Here is an 18527-nt window from a genome sequence, read left to right as displayed (position 1 = left end):
AACCGAGAGCTGCGGCACGAGAAGCAGAGCCTCCGCGCCTATTGACTGTGACTGTGAACTGAGCTACAACCTTGTGCAGCCCGGGGAGGGATTTTTTTTCCCTCTCCACCCCATTTTTCTGAGCGAAAATGGCGACAGCGGCAGCAGCCATGCAGTGAGAGCCACCCTCTAAGACCCCTCCACCAGGAGGTAGGACTTTCTTTAGTGACGTAGCCTGTAGGTGGTCCTGGGAGGGGGGGTGTTCCCGGCGCGCCTTCCGCCCAGAGATGAACCGAGAGCCGCGGCACGAGAAGCAGAGCCTCCGCGCCTATTGACTGTGATCCTGAGGTCTCCTAACCCATTTTGGCACCAGAGCAGATTCTTGCAGCCATCCATTTTGACTGTGAACTGAGCTAAAATATTAGAAACCCAAAATCGCGCGGCCGCGATCCGCGCGGACTCAAAGTCTTCACTCTTACCAATGAAGAGAAATTATTAGATGATGCCTATTCGGCAGGCCTGATTGTTGGGGAAAATTTCCAATCAATAATAGTGAGTTCTGTATGGAAATATGAAATGTACTCAATATATATAGAGAATAATGGGAATATCATTAGCTACTTAGATGGGGGGGGTGGGAGGGGGGGTGTATTGGGGTTCTTGGTGGTGGAACGGGTGCACTGGTGAAGGGATGGTGGTTTAATCAGTACTTGACTGTGACTTAAACCTGAAAGCTTTGTATTTTTTTCTTGTTTTCATGGTGGTTCAATAAAATATTTCTTTAAAAAAAATTTTTTTATAAAAAGAAAATGGTTTGATTTTTAAATACTCCATAATATATATGAACTATTATATCTTTTATATTTTAAATTAGTATAGAAATATATTGCTAGAATTAGCACTCAACGTACTAAACTCATAGTTGCTTCAGAACATGTACAGATAACTATACCTTTAAATTCTAGTCCTCCTTCCATACGCTATCCATATTTAGACCCATCCTTATTCACCTTTCATCTACTTATATAATCCCTAAACTTCTTCCAGATTGCTATTGTGCTTTGTTGTTTCATGTTCAAATAATTCATATTTCAAACAGCAATTACACACACCTGCGTTTTACAAACAGAATCATTTTAAATTGGATTTTAGATTAAGAAGATCTAAACTTCAAAAGTCTCATTTCATAAAGAAGAAAATGGAGTTCAGATAGATTAACATTTGTACAACACAACCATTTAGATGCTGATATTAAGAGTCCTATATAGAATTGCAATTACTCTGACATGGTAGTTTTTTTAGTTTCTCTACAGAAAAATATTAAACCCCAAATTTCTAATTTCTCTTTCTGTAGTCTGGAACTCTTGCCATATGAATCCTAGAACACAGTAGCAACAACTGAGTCACACACATTTGCTGTCTGTCTCCTTGATTGTATCATCTTATTATACTTGATGTCCTGAGGCTAGAGAACAAGAATATAAAGTAAAGACAGAGAACTACACCGTAAAAGTAAATATACATTATCAAAGTTGACCATTCAGAATTAAATAAGTCAAAATATCTAAACATTATATTTATTAAAATTCAAAGTGAGGAGCTGGAGAGGTCATATAGGAGTTAAGGTGTTTGCTATGCTAATGGCCGATCAATGTTCAAAACCCAGCATCACATATGGTCCACTAAGCACCAAGAAGAGATCCCTGAGCTCAGACCCAGAAAGAAATATGATCTAAGCATTACTCCGTGTGACCAAAAAGTAAAGAGTAAAATATTTAAAATGGTAAACTTCTGTCAGAAATTTAAAAGTATTTCCAAAAATCTGAAAAAGGAAAGCACCCCGAAAGAAAGAAAGAAAGAAAGAAAGAAAGAAAGAAAGAAAGAAAGAAAGAAAGAAAGAAAGAAAGAAAGAAGAAGGAAGGAAGGAAGGAAGGAAGGAAGGAAGGAAGGAAGGAAGGAAGGAAGGAAGGAAGGAAGGAAGGAAGGAAGGAGAGAAAGAAAAGAGAGAAAGAAGAGAGAAACCTAATTTTCTTTTTTTTTTTTAATTTATTTATTTTTAATTAGAGAATCACCGTGAGGGTACAGTTACAGATTTATACACTTTTGTGCTTATACTTCCCTCATACAAAGTTTGGAACCCATCCCTTCACCAGTGCCCATTCTCCACCACCCGTAAACCCAGTGTCCCTCCCACCCTCCCCAATCCCATCTCCCCCCCACCCCACCCTGCCACTGTGGCAAGGCATTCCCTTCTGTTTTCTCTCTCTAATTAGCTGTTGTGGTTTGCAATAAAGGTGTTGAGTGGCCGCTGTGCTCAGTCTCTAGCCCTCATTCAGCCCGCAACTCCCTTCCCCCACATGGCCTTCGACTACAGTGTAGTTGGTGATCGCTTCTCTGAGTTGACCTTTCCCCGGAACGTGAGGCCAGCCTCGAAGCCATGGAGTCAACCTCCTGGTACTTATTTCTACAGTTCTTGGGTGTTAGTCTCCCACTCTGTTATTCTATATACCATAGATGAGTGCAATCTTTCTATGTCTGTCTCTCTCTTTCTGACTCATTTCACTCAGCATGAAACTTTTCATGCCCATCCACTTGACTACAAAATTCTTGACCTCCTTTTTTCTAACAGCTGCATAGTATTCCATTGTATAGATGTACCAAAGTTTCCTCAACCAGTCATCCGTTCTGGGGCATTCGGGTTTTTTCCAGATTCTGGCTATTGTAAACAGTGCTGCGATGAACATACATGTGCAGATGTTGTTTCGATTGTACTTTTTTGCCTCTCTGGGATATATTCCCAGCAGTGGTATTGCTGGGTCAAATGGGAATTCAATATCTAATTTTTTGAGAGTCGTCCATATTGTTTTCCAGAAGGGCTGAACCAGTCGGCATTCCCACCAGCAGTGAAGAAGGGTCCCTTTCTCCCCACATCCTCTCCAACAGCGGTTGCTTTTGTTCTTTTGGATGTGTGCTAGTCTCTGTGGTGTGAGGTGGTATCTCAAAGTTGTTTTGATCTGCATCTCTCTGATGATTAGTGATGCAGAGCACTTTTTCATGTGCCTTTTGGCCATTCGTATTTCTTCCTTGGTAAAGTTTCTGTTCATTTCTTCGCCCCATTTTTTGATGGGGTTGGATGTTTTCTTTTTGTAGAGTTCAACCAGTGCTTTATATACCATTGATATCAACCCCTTATCTGATGGGTATTGTGTAAATATCCTTTCCCATTCTGTGGATAGTCTTCGAATTCTGGTCACTGTATCTCTTGCGGTGCAGAAGCTTTTTAGTTTAATGTAGTCCCATTTGTTGATCTCTGTTTTTACTAGATTGCTTAGTTCCGTGTCACGTTTGAAGATACCTTTATCTTCAATATCGTGGAGGGTTTCGCCGACCTTGTCTTCAATGTACCTTATGGTTTGTGGTCTAATGTTGAGGTCTTTAATCCATTTTGATCTGACTTTTGTGCATGGTGTCAGGTCAAGGTCTAAACCCATTTTTTTGCATGTAGTTGTCCAGTTTTGCCAGCACCATTTGTTAAAGAGGCTTTCCTTGCTCCACTTCACATCTCTTGCTCCCTTATCAAAGATTAGATGGTCGTACATTTGGGGTTGTGTGTAGGGATATTCCACCCTGTTCCATTGGTCTACGGCTCTGCCTTTGTTCCAGTACCATGCTGAGAGAAACCTAATTTTCAGTTGATACAAAAATAAACCTATTCAGATAGCAAGACAGAAGAATTATAAGGAGAATTTTGTTATCTCTGTGGATCAGTAGCCACATTTCTTTACAAAATTTAAATTCTTATTTTCTTAATTTGTTAATAGTATTATAAAGCATAAGACTCTTACGCTTTGAATGTTCTTAAATTTTAGCCAATTAAAAGCTTCTGCTTCTTAAGATCATAATACACACATTTTCCTACAAATATTTAAACCTTTTATAATTAAAAAGAATTTTGGAAACGAAGTGTGGAGGGAAAGAAAAAAGCAGTCAATACTTTTGTTTTTCTAGTATAAAATTTCATACTTTTACAAAGAAATTTTGATCTACTTGGTCTTTATATGTGGGGATAAAGAATACTGAATTGTTTTAAGTATCACTAATAACATGTAAAACATTATAAATCTAATAAGTGCTGATAATTTGAACCCATTACTAGTTATTCTTGTTCTAAATCCAATCATGTCATGCAACTGTCAAAAATGGGGCTGAAACAACTAAACCTTACTAATCTGAGTCAGACATGTAACAAATATAACAGCACAACAGCTTTTTCATTGACCACTCCTAACATTCAGCAATTTACTAGGGTGCTTCAATAAATTATCATATCTAATCTTCTCCCACAATACCCTAATAAGATAGAAATTATTACCTCAATTCTAAAGAAGAGAAATCAGAGAGTCAAGAGGTAAAGTAATATGTTCATGATCACCTAACAAACAAGCAGTAAAGCCAAAGCTAGTAAGGCAGACAGAAGCATCTCACACCACAGAGACTGGCCCACATCCCAAAAAACAAAAGCAACCGGTGTTGGCTTGGATGCGGGGAGAAAGGGACTCTTCTTCACTGCTGGTGGGAATGCCCACTGGTTCAGCCCTTTTGGAAAACAATATGGACGATTCTCAAAAAATTAGAAATTGAGCTTCCATTTGACCCAGCAATACCACTCCTGGGAATATATCCCGGAGAGGCAAAACAGTATAGTAGAGATGGCATCTGTATTTCTATGTTCATTGCAGCACTGTTTACAATAGCCAGAATCTGGAAAAAAACAGAGTGCCCCAAAACAGATAACTGGTTAAAGAAACTCTGGTACATCTACACAATGGAATACTATGTAGCTGTCAGAAAACATGAAGTCATGAAATTTGCATATAAATGGATCAACATAGAAAGTATCATGTTGAGTGAAATGAGTCTGAAAGAAAGAGACAGACATAGAAAGATTGCACTTATATGTGGAATATAATGTAACTGAGAAGTACAAGTTGGCAACGATGCAACTTCTGGCAGATATCTCTCTGGACTTAGTTACTAAAATACTAAATTACAGAAACCCAAAACTGAGAGGCCGCTAAGTGTGGTCACTCGACCTCATACCTCTTCATCCTCAGCAATGGAAAACAAATTATCTAATGCTTCCTTTTCAGCAGGTCTGACTTTAGGGGAGAGACTCTCCAAACAATAATAGTGAGTTTTGTTGAAATATTGTATGCAATCAAAGTGAAAGTAAAGTGAAATTTATTAGTTACACAGACGGGGGGGAGGGGGCTTAGGGTGGAGGGGCTAGGGGCGTGGGGGTGTTAGGGGTGTGAGGGGGCGGGGTGGAGCTATACTGGGATTCTTGGTGGTGGAATATGAGCACTGGTGAAGGGATGGGTATTCGAGCATTGTATAACTGAGATTTAAACCTGAAAACTTTGTAACTTTCCACATGGTGACTCAATAAAAAATTAAAAAATAAAAATAAGAAAAAAGAAAAAGAAATGTCCAGAACTAAAGTTTAGTTATAACAGACAACAGTGATTTAGAGCTTGAGGATAAATGCACCATACAATCTTCTCACTATTTACACTATTAGAAGTGGGTCATATTTGGGACAATTCCTGGAATACAGTGAATGATCAACAGATACATGTATATTATACTAACTGCAAAGTAATTGGCAATGCAGAAAACAAGGAAGCACATTATCTCAGAGCAAGGTGTAATGACAACAAATAAAAAAGACAGATGAACAGTGAGACAATTCTCCCTAAGGACAACAGTCACAGATTAAAAATATCCTTATTAGCGTCAGATAGATAGTACAGCAGGTAGGGGTCTTGCCTTGCATGCTACTAGCCCAAGTTTGAATTCTGGCACCTTCCTGAAAAAAACAAAAATTAAAAAATATGCATTTGTATTTTGATGCCAGATAACAACTACTGTGCAGATGTTTTTTTCCAACTCTGTTATTGTATAAATTTTGATCACTGAAAATAACATTAACTTAAAATGTGAAGGACAATGATGAAGATGTGAGCACAGCATGCACAGACACACATACACATACACACACTATATATATCTGTACACAGTCGATCCCTAATTTTTTTGTTGCATATTCTACATTTAAAAACTATGTGAAAGAAAATTCTACAGGAGAATTAAAAAGGAAATTAAAAACTTGAACATCTTCTGTTCAAATAATGCCTATAATTAAAAGTCATAGAAAAATTAATTCACAATTAAGTTAGATATGTCAACTATAATTTATACAAGTAGAACCTCAGTAATTGGATAGTTTGATCTTCTTTTTCCTTCTTTCTTTTTTTTTTTTGGATAACTTTCTCTTTGGGAGGGTATGGTGGAAGTATTATAAAAACTCCGTTCCCTGGTCTATCAGAAATTGCACAGAAAATAACATTTTGACCAATCCCAAATTCCTCACAGCAACAACATTCCTAATTTAGTCACATCCAGTGACTAAAATGTTTTTATGTCTTTCTTAAGCAACAAAATTCATGCTGACAATTTATCTACTAAAAATGGTGCCAGAAAACTGCCTATTCATTTTCTATATTCTATTTGACAAGCAAAGCATGACACACAGCAATAGGAAAGAAAACTACAATTCCAGGATGCGTTTGCAGTAGTAGCAGAGAAGCATTCCAAATTGTTTCAGGCCTGCGGCTCTCAGAACAGCACTTCAACACTGCCACATGCTGTTCGTCTGTGGGGCTTGCAGTCTGGATGCAATACAAGTATGTTTCATAAGCCAGAGTTATGATGCTGTTAACTCTTCAAATGCACCAACTGCTCTTAAAAAAAAAGGTAATATCAGTCTTGAAATCAGTAATTATTACAAATCAAAAATGTCTAATTCTGATTCTATGAAACCATACAATTTTAGTCATGATGAGGCAGTCTTTCTGAGCATGCTGGCTCCTATTGAAAGAATAGATACGATGGGAAAGAGTTTATTTATGATGTATTGAATGTAATGAGGTTGAGTTATTTTACAAATTTCACAATATTCTTATCAGTATTAGTCCTATGTGTGGTGCCACATGGGAACCATGTTCCCTAAATATATCAAAGTACATTTTAAATGAACTCCAAAGAAAAGTAGACACACCTCTCCAAAAAGCAGTTTATATCCAGGTTTTTGCCACTTACCAAAAGAAAGAAATCATGTTGATACAGTTTTCTCCTTCCTGTGACTAACAATAGATGCTGAGAAAATTTGGGGGCAATAAATATATGGATGAATGAATGATTAAGCAATATTCAGGATTTCAGAACTTTTTGGGAGAATTGACAACATAGTCACAAAGAAAGTACTACTTCTAATTTTCTTATTTTTATTTATTCATTAATTTTGCTGTTTGTTTAGGGGCCACACCTGGCTGTGCTCTGGGCTTATTCTTGGCTCTGAGCTCAGGGTTAACTTCTGGTGGGATCAAGGGATCATATGTGGTACCAGGGATTAAACCCAGGTTTGAAGCATGAAAGGCAAGCACCTTACCTGCTGTACTACCTCCTCAGCCTCAGGTTTCCTTACTTTTAATTTTAAAAATAATGTACATAGGAAAATAAAACAGGGGCCTTCTCAAGAGGTGCTGAGGTTGGAGGGCAGTAAAGGGTGGAGTGGGACAGCAGAGCATCTCCTGAAACATGCAGATCAGCTCTGCAGGTCTGAAAGCTCATGCTCAGCCTGGCAATACAGTACTTGATTGCACCCAGGCCACTCTGGCATTGCTTGAGACCTAAAGTTATTGACTTAAACAAAATCTTGTATAAAAATATTCCAGTTAAAACATATAAGTAGTAACTTGAAAATAAAATTAGATTAGTATGTAACATAAACTCAGTATCATCTCACTTTATTCATTTATTCATTAACTCAAACACTTAAGATCTTGGAGATCAAATGCTAAAGGGAGAAAATATTGGCATGGTTCATTTGAAACTAATTATTACTACCATCAGGGGTACAGGCTTACTATCATACTACAGTCAACTCAATTTACTCTCCCAGATGACTATACTATACCTCTAACTCTCTCTTGAAATCCTCTTCAATCTTTTTTTTTTTTTTTTGCTTTTTGGGTCACACCCAGCGATGCACAGGGGTTACTCCTGGCTCTGCACTCAGGAATCACCTCTGGCGGTGCTCAGGGGACCATATGGGATGCTGGGAATCACACCCGGGTCGGCCTCGTGCAAGGCAAACACCCTACCCACTGTGCTATTGCTCCAGCCCCAACGCTCTTCAATCTTAATTGATGATCTTGATTCTTGTTTCACTGAGAAAATAAATCCACCAAAGGGGACTCTCACCTCAAAGTTATCATTCTATCACTCTACCTGTACTCATCTACTTATCACTGTATCACTCTCGTACCCTTGTTCATCAATTTGCTCGAGTGGGCACCAGTAACATCTCCATTCGTCCCTATCACGATCAGGGTCAGGGAATGAGGCCCATTATTGTTACTGTTTTTAGCATATCGGATATGCCACGGGTAGCTTGTCAGGCTCTGCCATGCGAGATTCTGATATAATAATAGATCATCTCATTAATCTGTTGTATAGAAAGTCCCAAATTAAGATAATGAGCAATGTCCAACAAAAGCAAACCCTTAGATTCTGATGTAAGAAGTGAGGAAATGAGGGATGGAGAAGAGAAGTGTCCTATGGGTAGTAAAGAAGACTACTGGCACTTTCGTGGTAGGTGTGGTATAGAAGCATTATATCCCAAAAATATAGTTATTTACACTCTTGTAAACCAATGTTACCTCTATAAATTGAATATATATGTATACCTATTTTTAAAACACAAGTTAAAAGATTCAACAAATCTGAAACAAAAACAATCAAAAAAAATAAATGCTAATCTGTCTGAATTTTTAAGATCTTAAAAAGTGGGATAAGGGGCTGGAGAGATAGCACAGCAGGTAGGGCGTTTGCCTTGCACGCGGCCGACCCGGGTTCAAATCCCAGCATCCCATATGGTCCCCTGAGCACGGCCAGGGGTAATTCCTGAGTGCAGAGCCAGGAGTAACCCCTGTGCATCGCCAGGTGTGACCCAAAAAGCAAAAAAAAAAAAAAAAAAGTGGGATAAAAACAGTCTAAGAATCAGCTGAGATAGCTAATGTCCATAATAGTCTTTAAACATATTGAAGACATGGGCTACCAAAACCTATGGGATGCAGCTAAAGCTATGTTAAGAGAAAAATTTGGGCTGGAGGAATAGCACAGCGGGTAGGGCATTTGCCTTGCATGCGGCCGACCCAGGTTCGAATCCCAGCATCCCATATGGTCCCCTAAGCACTGCCAGAGGTGATTCCTGAGTGCAGAGCCAGGAGTAACCCCTGTGCATCGCCGGGTGTGACTGAAAAAGCAAAAAAAAATGAGGAAAATTTATAGCTTTACAAGCATTCCTCAGGAAGGAAGAAAGGGCCTACATAGATAACCTGACTTCACAGCTCAAGACCTTAGAAAAAGATCAACAAAGGGAACCCCAACCCAGCTGAAGGAAAGAAATAATAAAACTTAGAGCAGAAATCAACAACATGGAAACTCAAAACAATCCAAAAGATCAATGAAACCAAGAGTTGGTTCTTTGAGAAAGTAAACAAGATTGATAAACCACTAGCAAGACTCACAAAGAAAGAGAAAGAGAGAACCCTAATAAACAGAATAAGAAATGAAAAAGGGGTTATCACAACAGAAACTGCTGCAATTCAAAAGATCATCAGAGACTACTTTAAGAGTCTGTATGCCACGAAACAAGAGAACCTAGAAGAAATGAACAATTTCCTGTATTCCTATCACCTCCCAAGACTGAACCAAGAAGACATGGAATACCTGAATAGACCCATTAATAGCAAGGAAATTGAAACAGTAATCAAAAGTCTCCCCAAAAACAAGAGCCCAGGCCCAGATGGATTCACTAGCGAATTCTTCCAAACATTTAAGGAGGACCTATTACCAGTTCTCCTAAAGCTTTTCCAGGAATTTGAAGAAACAGGAACTCTCCCAAACAGTTTCTATGAGGCACATATCTCCTTAATACCAAAAGCAAACAAAGACACCACTAAGAAAGAAAATTATAGGCCAATATCCCTAATGAACACTGATGTGAAGATCCTCAACAAAATATTAGCAAATAGAAAACAACAACTCATCTAAAAGATCATACACCATGACCAAGTGAGATTCATCCCGGGGATGCAAGGATGGTTTAACATTCAGAAACCAATCAACATAATCCAACAAAAGCAAAGATAAAAACCATATGATCATTTCAATAGATGCAGAAAAAGCATTTGACAAGATCCAGCATCCATTTATGATTAAAACTCTCACCAAAATGGGTTTAGAAGGAACTTTCATCAAAATAGTCAAAGCCATCTACCACAAATCTACAGCAAGCATCATCCTCAATGGAGAAAAACTAAGGGCCTTCCCTCTAAGATCGGGGACAAAACAAGGATGTACACTCTTAGCACTTCTGTTTAACATAGTATTGGAGGTTCTTGCAATAGCAATTAGGCAAGAAAAAGACATTAAGGGCATACAGATAGGGAAGGAAGAAATCATTCTCACTATTTGCAGATGATTTGATACTATACCTAGAGAAACTTAAAACCTCTACCAAGAAACTCTTAGAAACAATAGACTTGTATAGTTGTTGGAATATTTCCCCTTTTCTAGCTGCCTTCTGGAGTTTTGTCACAGAAACCTTTTGTCACAGAAACCTAGCTTATCTTTGACCCGCAGATCTAAGGTGCTAGCCAGGCTTCATTTGACATTGTAGATTCCAGGCTCTGGCCCAGCCTAGTCTTTGGGATGTAAATTTCAGGTGCTGTCTAGTTTGTAATTGACTGACGTGTAGATTTCTTGCTGCAGCCCAGCCTGGTCTTTGGGGTGTAAATCCGAGTGCTTTCAGCCCAATGGAGGCTTCCTTTTGGTTTTGTATCTTCTTTCCGGGGGGCCTAGATTAATGGCCTGCAGATACAAGAGAATTATGTTGCCTCAATGTTCTTCCTGTAAGATCTTTTGGTGCCTTTGGTGACGTCAATGTATTGCGCCCTTTGGAAGGGCCATGATCAATAAAAGGGGTTCGGAGAGAAGGTGAGGGGGGGAAGTGTATGGGGGCGGAAAGGTGTAGAGAAGACGGAGAGTGTATAGAGGGAAGACTGGAATAAACTGCAAGTGAGACCAACCATCTTGGCTCCGTTTCTTCCTTCGCCTGCCACATCTTCGCCATCAACCTCCCTGAGGTGGGGGAAGTGGCTGGAGGCTACCGAACTCGGGTGGCGGGAGAGACAGCTGCTGCCCTAGGCCCTGTGCCTGGCTCGGTGCGGTGAGGCATCCCTTTGCTCGCCTGCGCCTTTTCTTTTTATTTTTATACATATAGTAAAGTCGCAGGTTATAAAATCAATACCCAAAAATCCATGGCCTTCCTATACACAAATAATGAAACAGAGGAAAGTGACATAAAAAAAAGCAATCCCATTCACAATCGTACCCCAGAAAAATCAAGTACCTCTAAATCAGCTTAACCAAGGAAGTAAAGGATCTCTACAAAGAACACTACCAAACGCTAATCAATGAAATAAAAGAGGACATGAGGAAATGGAAACATATTCCTTGCTCATGGATAGGAAGAATGAACATTGTCAAAATGGCAATACTCCCCAAAGCACTATACAGATTCAATGCGATCCCTATAAGGATACCCATGAAATTCTTCAAAGAAATTGACAAAAACACTCCTGAAATTCATATGGAACAATAAGCCCCCACGAATAGCTAAAGCAATTCTTGGGAAAAAGACGATGGGAGGAATCATCCTCCCCAACTTTAAACTTTACTACAAAGTGGTAACAATTAAAACAGCATGGTACTGGAACAAAGGCAGAGCCGCCGATCAATGGAACAGGGTGGAATATCCCTACATGCAACCCCAAATGATCATCTGATCTTTGATAAAGGAGCAAGAAATGTGAAATGGAGCAAGGGAAGCCTCTTCAAAAAATGGTGCTGGCATAACTGGACAACCACATGCAAAAAAATGGGCTTAGACCTCGACCTAACACCATGCACAAAAGTCAGATCAAAATGGATTAAAGACCTCAACATCAGACCACAATCCGTAAGGTACATTGAAGACAAGGTCGGAAATACCCTCCATGATATTGAAGCCAAAGGTATCTTCAAAGATGACATGGAACTAAGCAATCAAGTAGAAACAGAAATAAACAAATGGCACTATATTAAACTAAGAAGCTTCTGCACTGCAAAAGATACCGTGACCAAAATACAAAGGCAATCTACAGAATGGGAAAGGATATTCACCCAATACCCATCAGATAAGGGTCTGATATCAAGGATATACAAGGCACTGGTTGGAATCTACAAGAAGAAAACTCCCAACCCCATCAATAAATGGGGGATGGAAATGAACAGAAACTTTCTCAAGGAAGAAATATGAATGGCAAAAAGGCACATAAAAATGCGCGTCATCACTAATCATCAGAGAGATGCAGATCAAAACAACTATGAGATACCACCTCACACCACAGGGAATGGCACACATCCAAAAGAACAAAAGCAACCGCTGTTGGCGTGGATGTGGGGGAAAAGGGACCCTCCTACAGTGCTGGTGGGAATGCCAACTGGTTCAGCCCTTTTGGAAAACAGTATGGTCGTTCCTCAAAAAATTAGAAATTGAGCTCCAATTTGACCCAGCAATACCACTTCTGGGAATATATCCTGGAGAAGCAAAAAAGTACAGTTAAAATGACATCTGCACTCGAATGTTCATTGCAGCACTGTTTACAATAGCCAGAATCTGGAAAAAACCTGAGTGCCCGAGAATGGATGACTGGTTAAAGAAACTTTGGTATATCTACACAATGGAATACTATGTTGCTGTTAGAAAAGATGAAGTCATGAAATTTGCATTTAAGTGGATCAACATGGAAAGTATCATGCTAAGTGAAATGAGTCAGAAAGAAAGAGACAGACATAGAAAGATTGCACTCATCTGTGGGATATAAAATTAAATAACAGAATAGGAGAGTAACACTCAATAATAGTAGAGATAAGTACCAGGAGGTTGGCTCCAAGTCTTGGAAGCTGGCCCCACATCCTGGAGGAAGGGCAGCTCGCATAGAGAAGGGAACACCAGGTAAAGTGTGGTTTCAGGACCTGCACGGGATGGGAGATGCACTCTGAAAATAGAATATAGACCAACATGATGGCCACGTAATGCCTCTGTTGCAAACCACAACACCCAAAAGGAGAGAGAGAAAGCAAGGGGGAATGCCCTGCCACAGAGGTGGGGTGGGGCGGGAGAGATGGAGTGGGAGGGTGGGAGGGATACTGGGAACATTGGTGGAGGGGACTGGGCACTGGTGGAGGGATATAAACAAAATGCAAACATGAAAGTTCACAAGTTTGTGACTGTAACTCATGGTGATTCACTAATAAAAAATAAATAAGTAAATAAATAGTTTTTAAACATATTTTGTAAAGAAACATCTGATCATATTAAGTTATCCATTTTTATTCAAGATTTAAAGATATTCATATTTTATGATACTCCATAAGTGATTATTTTAAAAGCTAGATCATAAAAAGCAAGTCCCAGACCTGAACATGAAAGAAATTCTTTTGACACTAATAAGTCAATTGTTTTCAGAAAGAACAAGAGATTTTTGTTGATGATAGGTTGACTTCTGGAGGAGTGAGATAATGATTCAAATTTTAAAAGGACAAAAATTGACTCTTGCAGGAGATCATCTTTTTATATGTAAATACAATATTTCGCAAAAATAAAGTACATCTATGATATTAAAATTCCATTGAGGATGGCGGCCTCACTCCCACACCAGCTGTGGGGCTGCCTTTCCCACATGCCCCCTCAGAACTGTAGAAGCTACAGAAAACTCTAAAAGAGGTGAAGGTACAGATGGGAAAGACCACTAGAAAAAAAGTACTGATGCCCTTACAGTGAGAAATCTAAGATTGAAAAAGAAATTAAGAACAAGATACAGCAGCAGTCACAGAATAAAACAGAACTTGTCAACAGAACTTGTCCGTGGTTCTGGTGGCTCCCAGGACAATGGCCTACATGGTAAGATGAGTAAGTATGGATGGGATCAGTCTGATAAGCTTGTGAACATCTACATCACCTTAACTGGAGTGCACCAGATGCCCCCCGACAGCGTACAGATACACTTCACAGAGAAGTCATCTGATCTTTTGGTAAAGAACATATATAAGGAGAATCACTCAATGACTGTGATCAATCTCTTAAAACCCATCTCTGTAGAAGGTAGATCCAAAAATGTCAAGACAGATACAGTTCTCATCTTATGTAGAAAGAAAGCCCAAAACACATGGTGGGACCACCTAACTCAGGTTGAGAAAGACTGCAAAGAGAAAGAGAAGCCTTCTGTTGACACTGACACAGATCCTAGTGAGGAACTGCGGAATGATCTGAAGAAAAATTATGAAAACAGAGATGCTCACATGAAGTGAGCCATTAGTATAGCTTGCTCAAGAGAGAAGCAAGCCAAAGACGACACAGAATTTTGAGGCTTCAAAGTCCAAGTTTGGGGACTATAATGTTGGAATATTGATGTTTTCAGTAAGGAAATGTTGCAGAGCTGCAATTATTTGACAACAATTATAGGTTTTTGGTTTTGTTTTGTTTTGTTTTGTTTTTTTAATTAAAGCCTGTTCTTCCCTTCCTGTAGCACTGTCATCCTGTTGTTCATCGATTTGCTCGAGTGGGCACCAGTAACGTCTCCATTGTGAGACTTGTTGTTATTGTTTTTGGCATATCGAATACGCCATGGGTAGCTTGCCAGGCTCTGCCCTGTGGGTGGGATACTCTCGGTACCTTGCCGGGCTCTCCAAGATGGGTGAAGGAATCGAACCCGGGTCAGCTGTGTGCAAGGCAAATGCCCTACCCAGATTTCCCTTTCTACTCAAGTTTATTTAAATAATAAGCTTGTTAAATACTTCCTTCAAAGACGGTTTCCACAGTATCCAGTTTTGTTCAAGGAAAAAAAAAACTGCATTCTCGTGGGAAAGGTAAATAAACAAGTCTTGCTTAATGAAAATGCCAAAAAAATAAAAAATAAAAAAACAAAATGTCATTGAGATAAAGAAAGGATGATTAAGAAACACATATCTAGGGCAGGAAAGGCAGTTTTAGTAGTGGAGCACAGGTCTAGTATATGCAAGGTCCTGAGTATGATCCCCTGTACCACATGCCTCGATCCCAAGTCGTGGAACTAATGTACTCCAAGCACCCCACACCATCAGGCTGGAACACTAAACTATGCCAGGCCTACACCTCTGGACTGAGCATCACTGGAAGAGGCCTCTAAAAATAAATAAAAACAATTTTTTAAAAGCTTTTTTTAAAAGCTCCTTTAAAAGGTGATGAATAAATTGAGAAACCATATTGAGAAATATTGTCTAAATTCACTATTTCAATGCATTTTCATACTAACATTTTTTTTTCTGGAGCATTTTCCAATCTATTTTTCATCCCCAGAACCCCATAGAAACTACTACTATTAATGTCACCTGCTACCTTCAAATTGTTAAATTCAACAGCTATTCCATGAAACCAAAGACAAAAGCTGGCATAACTGATGAATTCCTCTTTCTTCACATACTTCCTGTCATCATCACTAATGCTTGGTTTTTCTACCTCACTCACTGAACTGAGAATGGGAACAGAATTGGTGCAAAAGCTAGGATTTGTTCAGATGACTAGACAAAGAATTGTGGTAGGAGCCAGAGTGACAGTACATTGGTTATTAGGTGCTTGCCTTGCATGCAGCTGACCTAAGTTCCATCTTTAGCACTGCATATGCATGTGGTCCAGGGACCCACCAGGAGTGATGCTGAGCATAGAGCCAAGAATAAGCCCTGAGCACCACTGGATGTGGTCCAAAAACAAAACACAATGAAATCAAAAGAAAAAGAAAACACAAAAATCAGCTAAAAGGTAAAATCATGTAATTTATCATTACCTAGATGGAACTAGAGGATAACATGATGAGAGAAGTCAGTCAGGAGAAGGACAGATACAGAATGAGCACTCTCATACATTGGGATATTATAAAGAAGCATTTTTAATTAAGCATTTTAAGCATTTAAGCATTTTTTAATTACAAAGTTTCTAAGTATTTATTTTATATATGTATATTATTGAATCACCATGATATACAGTTACAAAGTTTGCATGTTTGAGTTTCAGTCATACAATGATCGAACACCCATCCCTCCACCAGTGCACATTCACCACCAATGTCCCCAGTACTAACCCCTCCTTTCCAGCCCTCCCCCTGCCTCATGGCAGACAATTTCCCCCATACTCTCTCTCTACTTTGGGGCATTATGGTTTGCAATACAGATACTGAGAGGCTATCATGCTTGGTCCTTTATGTACTTTCAGCACACATATGCCATCCCGAACAATTCCTCCTACCATCATTGACTTAGTGATCCCCTCTCTATAGCAGCTGCCTTCTCCCCCAGCTCATGAGACAGGAAGAAGCATCTTAAGAGGCAACAAATAACCAAAGGCAACAGAACTGGAGAGTTGATCTACAGAACTGAGTTTATCTGGGGGCTAGTGGGGAGTGTGGGGATAGGAAGGGCCTTGGGACACTGGTGGAGAGAAGCAGACACTGTTGTTGGGTGTGTCATTGAAATGATGTATGCATGAAACTATCACTAACTGTATTATAGATCACACTAGCTCGATAAAAATGGAAAAGAAAAAAGATAGGGATTCTTGCATAACTATATTGCAACCATTCTTCACTGTATCACCAATACTGCTAAAATTCAAGTTACTTTCATTTCTGGCAAGGATTTTTATAATATCAGTCCATCTGGTCATCTCGTCTCCATCTTACAGTCTAACTCAACATAATAACATAAAATCCTTCTCAGATCTAAGTCAGATCTGATTTCTTCAGTGGTTTCCATCTCATGTGAATTAAAGCTCAATTTCTTTATAATAGCCCATGAATGAGGCCCTCCATAACTGGGTCTATTTCCTCCCTCTGCTCTCCTTTCCTGTCATTTCCCCTCTTATGCATTGTATTCCAGGAAAAAAAATGAAATAAAAACTGATCTCCTTATGAAACTGTTTAGTTCCCCTCTTATGCACTATATTTCAGAAAAAAATTAAAAATCCATCTCCTTATAAAACTGTTTAATTCCTTGGGGCTTTTCTACTTGCAGCTACTTCTGCTGCAGAATATCTATTCTGCTTAGATATTCCTCTAGTAATTTTCAGGACTCACATTTTCACTATTTTGATTCTCTGTTGTTCAAAGACTGCTCATATTTTATACAAAAGTACTCCTTGTCGTTTACTTTTTTTATACTCTTTATCTTGCTTCAGTTCCTTTCCCAACATTTACTGTCATTGCACAGTAACATTAACATTTCTTCTCCCCGACTAAAAATGAATATTATATAATATTAAACCTCTACCCCTTGTACAGAAGTTCCTTGAAACTTTCATTGTTTGGGTCACAGTTATACTCAGTGTTTGTATGCCACTTTACAGCACATAGTAGATATTCAGTAAATATCAGTATAATGAAAAAAATTAATAAAACACGGAATAAAAAATATAATTACCATTTTTAAAACCAAAATTTAATTTTTGTTCTAGGCAATGTCTTTTTCAAGTAAAATTACAAATGCAACAAAAAATTCAAACAACCCACAGAAAGCTAAGTCTGGGATACAGTAATTTTCTTTGACTCTTTCATAGAAGAAATTTTAGGAAATGTCAGCATTTCAAAAGCTTCCTAAAACCATCATAGACTTCTGCACTGGTAAACATAAAATGTAGACTCTCTTTCATTCTTTTATAGGAGAAAACACTCAAGTTAGAATGAAAATATATCACTCAACCCAAGGTTTCAGAAAATATAATCAGAATTTCCCATTGCAATTTAGTCAAGTCTCATAGAAAAAATTCCAAATAATATAAAACTTCTTAGATTTGTGAGAAACAAAAACAAAGTGAATGTGAGGGAAAAAACTTATCCAGTGATAAATGCTGGTAATGCATTTATAACTCCCCTCCTCATTACTAATCTTAATCCTTAAATTCCTTATTTTAATGTTAATGGAAGACATCATGTTAAATAAAGAAATAAGAGAAAAGATAAACATAGGATGATATCATGGATATGTGGTATTTTGGATAACTGGATGAAGGAATGCAATGTTTTAAAGAGGAGATGCCTGAATCAACCTTGGCCCCAGAGTATAGGGAAGAGAAGGAAAGAAAGCATGTGCATGTGTTGTGTGTGTGTGTGTGTGTGTGTGTGTGTGGTGTGGTGTGTGTGTGTGTGTGAGAGAGAGAGAGAGAGAGAGAGTGGGAGGAAGGAAAGGAGAGAAGAGAGAGATGATAAACAATGTGGGCCAGGTCAGGGGAGTCAGGTACAAAGGTGATGTTAAGGAATGATAGAGCCAAATATCCAAACCACAGAATCAAC

The 18527-nt window shown here is 38.8% G+C and overlaps 1 protein-coding gene and 1 pseudogene across 2 annotated transcripts in view; one reads left to right on the top strand and one right to left on the bottom strand.

The window, feature by feature from the left end:
- Positions 1-18527, bottom strand: part of RNLS (renalase, FAD dependent amine oxidase) — a 299467-nt gene that overhangs the window by 263996 nt on the left and 16944 nt on the right. The gene's annotated exons all lie outside the window — the stretch shown is intronic.
- LOC105942960 (calcyclin-binding protein-like) lies at positions 8641-14577 on the top strand (annotated as a pseudogene).

Source organism: Sorex araneus, chromosome 11 (assembly GCF_027595985.1).
Source record: "Sorex araneus isolate mSorAra2 chromosome 11, mSorAra2.pri, whole genome shotgun sequence".
Classification (NCBI taxonomy): Eukaryota; Metazoa; Chordata; class Mammalia; order Eulipotyphla; family Soricidae; genus Sorex; species Sorex araneus.
Note: the sequence above shows the minus strand (reverse complement) of the source record. Positions and strands in the feature narration are given on the sequence as shown.